Here is an 11537-nt window from a genome sequence, read left to right as displayed (position 1 = left end):
CCATGGACTGCTAGGAGAACAAACAGGTTTGTCCTGGAGAGGGTGAAGCCAGAATGTTCCCTGGAGTCAAGGATTCTGAAGCTTCATCTGACATGTTGCAAGGAGGAACTGGTCCTTGGAGAGGGACATCATGTTTGGGAGAGTGGAAGGACGGCACAGGAGAGGAAGACCCTCGATGAGATTGATCGATTCTGTGAGTGGAGTGGTGGGAATGAATGTGTTTGAGACAGTGAGATTGGCACAAGATAGAACAGAATTTAGGGCTCTTGTACATAGGGTTGCTATGAGTCGCAAATGACTCAATGGCACATAACAACAACAACAACAAATATATATATATATAAAAGTTGTTCTTTTGGAAATCAAGAAAAGATTAAGGAACATGTACTACCTCTAAGACTTCAGAGACTAGACTTATGAAGCATTCTATTTAAGATTTGATAATGTTGGCACATTCTGCTCTCCTAAGCTTTATGTATTCTGGCATAATCATTAATAAATAAAAAAAATAGGGTTCAAAATTCCTGACAAAATTGTATTTGTGTGTGTGTGTGTGTGTATGTGCACACACACACACACACACACACACACACACACATGTATAACCTAGATTGAATTTTATGAATGAGACACGCCCAGGGAATACAAATTTTTGTGGCAGAGTTTGCCAATCAAACAGGCAATCTAAAAAATTCTCTAAGAAGAGTTGGCATTTACGGATGACAAGGTATAACGTCTAAAAATAATTGAGAGTAAAAGGGGTTGGGGAGTAGGGTGTTAGTGGCGGAATGAATGCAAATGTATAAATTTAGAGCAGAGTGAGCTTCCTAGGGAAGACAAAATTGTCTGAAACTGTGAGCCAAGAGGTTAATAGAGGAGAAGTCAAAAGGTTGGCATGACCAGGTCATGTTAGGTCCTAAAGGCTAGAAAAAGAAAACTGGAATTTGGGCACTTTGTCCTAAATTTCCTGAGAAGCTTTGGAAGGATTTGGAACAAGAATTAAAGTGATTGTATTTACATATTATATATTCTACCTGCTATGTGAAGATGTTGTTGTTGTTGTTATGTGCCATCGAGTCATTTGCGACTCATAGCGACCCTATGTACAAGAGCTCTAAATGCTGTATCCAGTGCCAACCTAGCCATCTCAAACGCACTTATTCCCATCACTCCAGTCACAGAATCAACCCATCTCATCTAAGGTCTTCCTCTCCTGCGCTGTCCCTCCACTCTCTCAAATATGATGTCCCTCTCCAAGGACCAGTCCCTCCTTGCAACATGCCCAAAGTATGTCAGATGAAGCCTCAGAATCCATGACTCCAAGGAGCATTCCAGCTTCAACTTCTCCAGGACAAACCTGTTTGTTCTCCTAGCAGTCCATGGTATATTCAACACTCTTCTCTAGCACTACAGCTCAAAGGCATCAATAGATAAACAGAGAATGCCAGGAGAACATCTGTATTTTATTGACTATGCAAAGGGATACGATTGTGTGGATCACAACAAACTTTAGCTAACATTGAGAAGAATGGGAATCCCAGAATACTTAATTGTATTCATAAGAAATCTATACCCAGACCAAGAAGCTGCTATCCAAACAGCAATGGAACACTATATGGTTTTAAATTAGGAACAATTTGCAATAGTGTTATATCCTTTATCCTTATCTATCCAATCTGTAATATCAGGCCTTTGAAAACCCTATGCACAACAGAGCACACTTAGACTAGCAGACATGCCAACTCAGGCTGAGCCCTCGTATAAGGAAGGTTGCCACAAGATAGAGCACAGTTCAGAGCTGTTGTTCCATAAGTGACTTGACAGAATATAACAATAACAATAGACATCCAATCTGTACGCTGAGCAAAAAATTCATCAACTCGACTCTATGAATAGGCATCAGGATTGAAAGAAAATTTATCAATAATCTACATTATGCAGATGACACAGCTTTGCTTGTAGAAACTGAGGAAAACCTGAAATGCTTGCTGCAGAAGATTAAAGGCTACAGCCTTAACATGGATTACATCTCATCATCAAGAAAACAAAAATCCTCACTAAAAAATTCACGCTGAAGCTGAGGAAAATTAAACCAAATCCAAGGCAACCAAAATATGACTTTGAGTCTATCCCACCTGAATTTCAGAACCATCTCGGGAACAGGTTTGAGGCTTTGAACACTAATGAGCGAAGGCCAGATGAGTTGTGGGAGGATATCAAGGGTACCATCCAGGAAGAGTGCAAACGGTCATTGCAAAGACAGAAGAGGAAGAAAAGACCAAAATGGATGTCAGAAGATACTCTGAAAATTGCACTGGAGTGCAGAGAAGCCAAAGCACAGGGAAGAATTCAAGATACTAAAGAGTTGAATAGAAGATTTCAAAAGGCAGCACGGGATGACAAAGCAAAATATTACAATGAAATGTGCAAGGAGTTGGAGTCAGAAAATCAAAAGGGCCGAACTCGCTCAGCATATCTTAAGCTCAAGGAAATGAAGAACAAATTCAAACCCAGAGTTGCTATAATCAAGGATGCTTTCGGCAGAATGTTAAATGATCCAGGAAGTATTAAAGTAGATGGAAGGAGTATACTGAGTCACTGTATCGAAAGGAAGCTGCCAGAGCTCTCTCAAAAGGTTGGTTAGTGGTTATAATAGATTGGTGGACGATTTATCAACAACTTGCGTTATGCAGATGACACAACCCTGCTTGCTGAAACTGAAGAGGACCTGAAGCGCCTGCTGCAGAGTGTCAAGAAGACAAAGATTCTCACCACTGGGCCAATTGGCAGCATCAGGATGGATGGTGAAGAGACTGAGATTGTACACAGCTTTAGTTTGCTTGGCTCCACAGTCAACAGTCTTGGCACCAGCAGCCAGGAAATTAAAAGGCGCATTGCCATGGGAAAGTCTGCTGTTAGGGACCTCTCCAAAGTACTGAAGAGCAATGGTGTCTCTCTGGAGACTAAGGTGCCTCTGATACAGGCCATGGTCTTTGCAATCACTTGTTATGCATCAGAGAGTTAGACAATGACTAGGGAGGATAGAAGGAGAATTGATGCCTTTGAGCTGTGGTGCTGGAGAAAAGTATTGAGAATATCATGGACTGCTAGGAAAACAAACAGATTTGTCCTGGAAAGGGTTAAACTGGTTGGCTCTTTGGAGGCAAGGATTCTGAGGCTCCGTCTAACATACTTTGGACATGTTGTGAGGAGAGACCGGTCCTTGGAGAGGGACATCATGCTTGGGAGGGTGGAGGGACAGCACAGGAGAGGAAGGCCCTCTATGAGGTGGATTGATTCAGTGACTGGGATAATTGGGATGGGAGTGTCAGAGACGGTGCGATTGGCACAGGACAGAGCGGAGTTTAGGGCTGTTGTACATAGGGTTGCTATGTGTCGCAGGCGACTCGACGGCACATAACAACAACAACTATGGATTACATCTTAACCTCAAGAAAACAAAGGTCCTGACCGCTGGGCCAATAGGCAATGTCATGATGGAGAAATGATTGTAACTGTCAATGATTTCATCATACTTGGATCCACGATCAACACCTATGACACTAGCAATAAGAAGATAAGGAGTCTTATTGTTTTGGGCAAGGCTGCTGTCAGGGACCTCTCCAAAATACTGAAGAGCAATGATGTCAGTTTGAAGACTAAGGTACACCTGACTATGATGGCCTGCCAACTCTAAAGCATGTGGTTCTAATCCATTAGCTGCTTTATAAGATGGACAATATCTTCCTGAGTGATTTACTGCCTCTGAGAACATGTTAGTTATGGCTTGGTTCTGACTCGGTGGTACATAATAACCACAATAAGGGAACACTTTGAAAGTATGTGATTGTTGTTGATTGCCTTCGAGTTGAGCACGACTCATAGAGACCCTATGAACAAAAGTCCTGAAGCCCCTTTACAACCATCAATATTTATAAAAGTTAAAAGAGTTTCCAGAGGCATGTTGTTTAGGAAGTGGATGCAACTCCTGCTTCACCTAACAGATAATATTGGTGAAATGAATGTTGAGTTCAGAGGGAAAGTATAACATCCAAGAGGACTCAGGGTTTTGACAAGATTAAAGAGGGCAACTGTTTAACCGAAACAGAGAAGCCTGGGGCAAAAGTACTTTGAACTAGAATTTATGAGTTCTGTAAGTGACCACTGAACTCATTTTGAAGCATGAGGAAGATTTTAATGAGTTTAATGTGTTCATCAATAAAGATATAAAAGTAAAGTTTTAAACCACTGAACCCATTACTACCATTTGGTATCATCAGGGAAAAAGATTTTGGATAATCTTCTACCCCCTGGGGATGAGAAAATTGTTTTAAAAAAACCAAAACCCAGCCAAACAGTAAAACAAAACATAGAGAAATTAATGGAAAAAGAAAGCAGACACAGTAGGATTTCTGCCTCAAGGTAATCCTCATCTTTGCCCTTAATGCCCTGCTTTTGAGATGTGCTAATGGCTACCTTTTCCTTAGAGAGAAGTTTAAGAAAGGGGAAGTTTGACAAATATGAACAATCTGAAAGTGAATTGGACATTTAAAAATATATTTTTATAGGATAATATCACCAAGTACTAGAAATAGGGTATGTGTGTGTGTGTGTGTGTGTGTGTGTGTGTGTGTGTGTTTATTTGTATGTTTTAAAAGTACTGAATAAATCTAGTTTACAACAACTTTAAATGGAGCATTCACATAGATTTTCATCAGGGCTAAAAAAGAATATTAATAAAAAGAGACAAGACTCTTGCAATGAATTTGGATATAGGGAAAAGAAAATAAATTTCATATGTCTTTGAGAATTAGTAACTGGGATGAAGAGTTTGAAGCAGTGTCTCAGAGGTGCATAAACCCCCTACAGTAATAGTCATAACAAATAGTAAAGAAAAGTGTTTTTAAATTAAGCATATTTTGTGAAGAGGAAAAGAAAGCTGTGAAAAGGGTTAGTTTGCACTCAGACCTATTTCTACCACAATCTAAAATCTGTTACCAATTCAATGGTATTTATAGTATAAAACATCAGTTAAGTCCTCTCCTTTTTATACATTGTGGCCTAATTAATGGGTAAAGAATTGCTCTGACAACCCAAACCCACGCAGTTTGAATCTACCAGCTGCTCTGTGGGAGAAAGATAGGCAGACTGCTCCCATTCGATTTACAGCCTCTGAATATCTACCAGAGGATCAATCCATTCCGACTCTATGACATATAAAACAGCATTCAGTCACACTTTTTGTTTACAAAAGCTTTCTTTGATATAGGTAACTATTGGCCAGGAAAAATATTGATATAAGATTCTAGGAGAGATGGTAAAAGGAAATTTAAACAACAGGTACAAACTTCAGGAAAGTTTTTATTAATACAAAATAGGCTAAGATAGTTAGGGGAGTAATTTTCTTCAGTCCAATAAAAGGTGTCAGTTTATTTTGAGGGGAGGGGGATAACCTTTATGCCAATGGGATGGCCCTCATGTTAGAGCTTTTGTTGTTCTGAGTAAAATAAGCCCCTCTACAGTCATTAGTCTTTTGTGCAGGTGTTAATAAACTCCTCTCTCCTGGAACAGGTGGTTGGTATGTCCTGGAGTGATTCTGGCAATGTTATGGTTGCCTTGGCAATTTGAAAGCTCAGAGAAAGCATTAAAGAGTTTGAAATGGTGTGAAGACTTATATTAAGGCTCAAAATTCAGTCACGCTTGACTGCAGATTGTAGCAAAGCAAATGATCTTGTGTGTTAGGCTCTAAAACAAGATAATCTTTACCTGGGAATTGTAACTGAGAGCCCAGAGCTGCTTCTGAAAAGGAAAAAGAAAAATATTGGGTATGGAAACCAGATAGAGATGACAATTGAGTTAGTAACAGTTCTGCAAACTCTATTTAAGTTCTGCAAGCTCTATTTAAGGAGTTTCATTGTACACTGACTTGACAACTTAGAAGGAAAGCAGTCTTGTTAGTATATGTTTCTGGGATGATGGTCACTGTCTTGGAATTTTTCCAACTAGGGGCCTTTCCTTCTACTGGCCAAGAATGACCAGGAGAGGTTCAGTGCTTCCATATGAATAAAGTTTTATTAAGGAGAGGTGGTTTGGGAGTGACAGAAGTAGGTCACAAGTAGCGACAGAGAGGAGTATGCCAGTGCCAGCCTCTGTCTCTAAAAGTTGTTTGAGATTCTTATAGAGAGTTCCAGGTTTGAAAGGACATTATGTTTATTCATGAGCACTCTGGGAACAGGCAAGAAAAAAAATGTGTATACCTAAGCAACATTTAAGAAGCAACTCTTGCAAAGGCTTTTGAGGTTGGTTGGTATAATCTGTTCTGGAATGTTCCAAATGTATAGCTCTCACTGTGGTGCTAGTTTGAGCCCCACTCATAATGCTGAATTCTTTCTTGCCCCTTATGAACGTCCCTTATTGGTCAATGTATGAGGCATTGTGTATTCTTAAGAGACTGGCTCAAGTCAGTTGTTCTGAAAAATATCATATGGGGAGCTGGTTAAACATAAACCTGCAGGGACTGTTCTCTGTTCCAAATTGTAAGTTTTATTGTCCTTAAACTTTAAACATCCCATTGTTTGGCTTCAGGTCACAAGAAAGCACAGAAACAAGGGTAATAAAAAAATTTTGATGCTCATGGAGTCCTGCTACCCCTTAACCTTTCTCAGGTATAACTATTTTTTTCAATCATAATTTCCAAAATATCCTCAGCTTCTAAATCAATAGATAAAGCTGATGACTTCCAAATTTATATTTTTTTTATACAGACAGCACCTACTTAGCAATCTTCTCTCTGATTCTGTTATAATTAATGTTACATGTCTACTGGCTAGGCCATGATTCCAAGTATTGGTTGGTTGTCCCCATTTTGTGATCTGATGTAATAATCTTCAATTTTGTCTTGTAAATCCCAACTTTTATATGCTAATAAAGGAGTCTAGTACTAAAATAGATTATGCATTGGGCTGCTAACCCAAAGGTCCACAGTATGATCTACCAGCCACTCTTCAGGAAAAATATGGGCAATTTCCTCCTATTATGACTCACAGCATTGGAAACTCAATGAATGGTCACCAAGAATAAGAATAGATTCAATGATAGTGACATATGCTAACAAGAAAGGAATAGCATGGAAAGTAAAGTGTGGGATAATAGTGCAAGACACATAAACTTGTGTCAGTTTTAATTTATTGCTATCAAATAAGAATTGATAGTCAGAAAATATGATCTTGGGAAGAGAAATGAGGCCAGAAATGAAATGATAGAATTTTGCATGACTCACAATTTATTTACTGCTCAAAATATTTTTATAAACCATTAATGGTGATTATATGCATGAACTTCACTTAATGGAATACACAAGAATCAAATGACTGCATTTGTGGAAAGAGATGGTAGAGAAACTCACTATCATTAATCAGACCAAGGCTAGAAGCCAAACTGGGAACAGGCTATATTATAGTTGTTGTTGTTGTGTGCCATTGAGTCAGAACTGACACATAGCTGCCTCTCTAGTGGGTTTTCAGAGGCAGTTAATTTCACAGGAGGAAAAAGTTCATCTTTCTTCCATGGTGTAGCTGGTGAGCTTGGATCATATGCCTTTAGGATTGCAGTGTGGCATCCTTCCATTAGGCCACCAGAGCTTCTTATATATATGAATTTGTTGTTATATGCCTTCTAGTTGGAGCCAACTCCTGCCTGACACTCCAGTAGATTTTCAGAGGTTGTAAATTTCAAGGGAGGAAATTGCCAGTCTTTATCCCATGGAGCAACTGAGAGATTGCAATCACCTGCCTTTGTGTTGACAGCACAACTCTTTACCACTAAGCCAGAAATGTACCCTTCCATTTTATCATCTAATATAATTATTTTCCATTTTATGTGTTTCAAATTCAAACATTTATATGTTAATGAGGCAAGATTATTGTGGAGAAGTGCCTTTCAAATCATAGCCTTACAAGAGTATGATGCAAATCACATCATTGCTAAGTCTCTATCTCATGTCACACCTTTACTTAGGTCACATCCTTACTTAGATCACATCCTTATTTAGATCACATCCTTGCACTGATGTAGGAGGAGTATGCTAAGACTTATACCTAATGTATCCAAAACAAAATTACTACTTTTCCCCTCCTTTAAAAATCTGCTCCATTCTTCATGAATTTCCTCATTTTTAACAATGATAATTATTCATTTGCTCAAGTCATAAAACAGCAATCTCTCATGCTTGATTGCTTTTGTATTGCCGTAGCAGTAGAGACATTATTGCCAATGTCAGATGGATCTCGGCTGAACGCATTTGTACCAGAAAAATATCTATCTGTGTTTCATTGATCGTGGAAAGGTATTTTTCTGTGTGAATCACAAAAAAAATTGTGGCTAGCCTTGAGAAGAATGGGAATCTCAGAACCCTTGAATGTGCTCATGTGAAACCTATACATCAGAACAGAGGAAGGCTTAAAATCAGGAAAGGAGTGTGTTAGAGACGTGTCCTATCTTCATACCTTTCAATCTATATGCACAACAGATAATTCAGGAGTCTGAATTTTATTGAGGAGGAATGTGGCATCAGGATTGGAGGAAGACTCATCAACAACATGCATTATGCAGATGATACAAACTTGCTTGTTGTAATTAAGAAGAATCTGAAATATTTACTGCTGAACGTCAAGGACTATAGTCTTCAAAATAGATTGAAGCTCAACATCAAGAAGACAATGATTCTCACCATTGGGCAAATTGGCAGCACCATGATAGATGGAAAAGAGATAGAGGTTGTTAACAATTTCAGCTTGCTCAGCTCCAGAATCAACACTCTTAGTACCAGCAGTCAGGAAATAAAAAGATGAATTGCATTGGGGAACTCTGTCATCAAGGACATCTCAAAATACTAATGAGCAATTACATTAGTCTAGAGACTAAGATGTGCCTGACTCAGGCCATGGTCTTTGTCATTACTTAGCACGCACCAGAGAGCTAAAAAATGACTAAGGATGATAGAAGGAGAGTCAATGCCTTTGAGTTGTGATGCTGGAGAAGAGTATTGAACCTACCATGAACTGCCAAGAGAACAAACAGGTCTGCCTCAGAGAGGGTGAAACCACATTTCTCCTTGGAGGCAAGGATTTTGAAGCTCTGTCTTATGTGACTAGGAGAGGACCAGTCCTTGGAAAAGGACATCATGCTTGGAAGGGTGGAGGGACAGCACAGGAGAGGAAGACCCCCGGATGAGATGAATTGACACAGTAACTGGGGTAATGGGAATAGGTATGTCAGAGTCACTGAGACTGACTCACAATAGGACAGGGCTCAGAGGTCACTATGAAACTCAGGCAACTCAATGGCACGTACAACAACAACAGTCTGACAAGGTAGAGCAGTTATATACTAAACAAAGGCAGTGATTCTCCTCCCATGATGCTGGTTATTTAGTCACTGTCCCTACCACTCTTTTGTGTATGCCATTTTAATTAATTTCTTTTCGTATTAAGATTTCTTGAGATGTAACTGTTTTAGTTTTGTTTTGTTTTTAATTTTAATTTTTTATTGGTTTGCTTACAAAATTCGTGTATATTGTGTTTCACACTATCCTTCATTCATATTGTGTTTCATACAACCATTCCCATTCAAAATGTTTTATACAATGAACCACCAGTGAACTATGTAACTTTTATGAGGTGCGTATCCTAGAGCAGAGATGACCATGACTCTTTTCCTTTGTTCTGTAGACAGAATAAAGAGAGAAGATTTTTTGAAAAAAGAAAAAAAGTCTGTTCTACTCTGCCTTTTGAATGGACAGTTTAAATCATTTAAATATAAGGTAATTACTGAAATCACAGGAGCTACTTCCAGCTTACTAATTGTTTTGTGTGTGTTTGGTATCTTCTTTGTCCCATAATTCCTACATTTCAGTGTTTGTTTTTTGGTTTTGTTTTGTTTTTTTTAAATTGTGTTTGATTTTACTTGTGTTCTCAGACTGCTTCATTCCAGAGATTTTCCCCGTTATCTTCCCTTACAGTCCACTAGAGGGAACTCTGACTCTCTTGTTTCAGTATTAATTTAACAGTGCTATGTATCCACCTTTTCACTTCTGTCAGATCCTCAGATAGTTCTTGTGTTGTATGTTAGAGCTTAAAATCTGTAACACTGGTGTAGTATATTAGAGCTTAAAATATGAAACACTTATGGTCTATAACCATATGTTGTTGTTTTTGTTATGTGCCATCGAGTTGCTTGCGACTCATAGCGACCCTATGCACAACGGCCCTAACCACTGCTCTGTCTTGTGCCAATCGCACTGTTTCTGACACTCTCATCCCGATAACCCCAGTCACCGAATCAATCCACCTCATAGAGGGCCTTCCCCTCCTGCGCTGTCCCTCCACCCTCCCCAGCATGATGTCCTTCTCCAAGGACTGGTCTCTTCTTACAACATGTCCAAAGTATGTTAGATGGAGCCTCAGAATCCTTGCCTCCAAAGAGCCACCCGGTTTAACCCTTTCCAGGATGAATCTGTTTGTTTTCCTAGCAGTACATGGTACTCTCAATACTCTTCTCCAGCATCACAGCTCAAAGGCATCAGTTCTCCTTCTGTCTTCCTTGGTCATTGTCCAACTCTCTGATGCATAACAAGTGATTGCGAAGACCGTGGCCTGTATTAGACACACCTTAGTCTCCAGAGAGACACCATTGCTCTTCAGTACTTTGGAGAGGTTCCTAACAGCAGACTTTCCCGTGGCAATGCGCCTTTTACTTTCCTGGCTACTGGTGCCAAGAGTGTTGACTGTGGAGCCAAGCAAACTAAATCTGTGAACAATCTCAATATAGGTTAAAATTTGTAAAAGGCTGAGATCTATAATAGAGTCCTATCTCCATTCTGATTGTTTTTTAAAAGTATCTAAATAAAAATTTTATTTTATACTGGTTTACTTACAACACTTACACACTTTTTTTTTTTTTGTCACACCGGATCTTTTGCATTTACCCAACTCACCTTCTTCCTTCACCCATCAAATTGTGTGACCCTATAATTAACTATCCCCTGCCCATCTTCACCTCTCTGCTCCCCTCCTCCACACCTTGGATCCTCATACATGTTCTACAAGAATAATTTTCTTATGTGTTTGTCCTTATGGATCTGAATCAGTTCACTTAGCATAATGCTCTCCAGTCCTTCCCAAGTTAAGTAACTATTTACAAAATCATTGCTCCTGCTTGCTGCTTAGTATTCCATCGTGTGAATGATTGTGCTATAATTTCTCAATCCATTCAATTGTGGATGGACATTTGGGCTGTTTCTACATTAATGGTGAATCATACTCCTATGAACACTGGTGTACACAAATCCATTTGTGTCTCAGTTCTCATTTTCTCTGGGTATATTCTAAGCAGTGGAATAGCTGGGTCATAATGAATTTCTATGTTCAGCTTTTAGCGGAAATGCCAAAATGCCTTCTAGAGTAGTTGTACCATTTTACAACCCCACCAACAAGGTATAAGAGTTCTTATCTCTCCACATCCTGTACAACATTTATTAC

Source organism: Elephantulus edwardii, unplaced genomic scaffold (genome assembly GCF_000299155.1).
Source record: "Elephantulus edwardii isolate Elephantulus edwardi_28Jun2011 unplaced genomic scaffold, EleEdw1.0 scaffold00070, whole genome shotgun sequence".
NCBI lineage: Eukaryota > Metazoa > Chordata > Mammalia > Macroscelidea > Macroscelididae > Elephantulus > Elephantulus edwardii.
The sequence above is the reverse complement of the archived record's forward strand: the minus strand, read 5'-3'. Positions refer to the sequence as shown.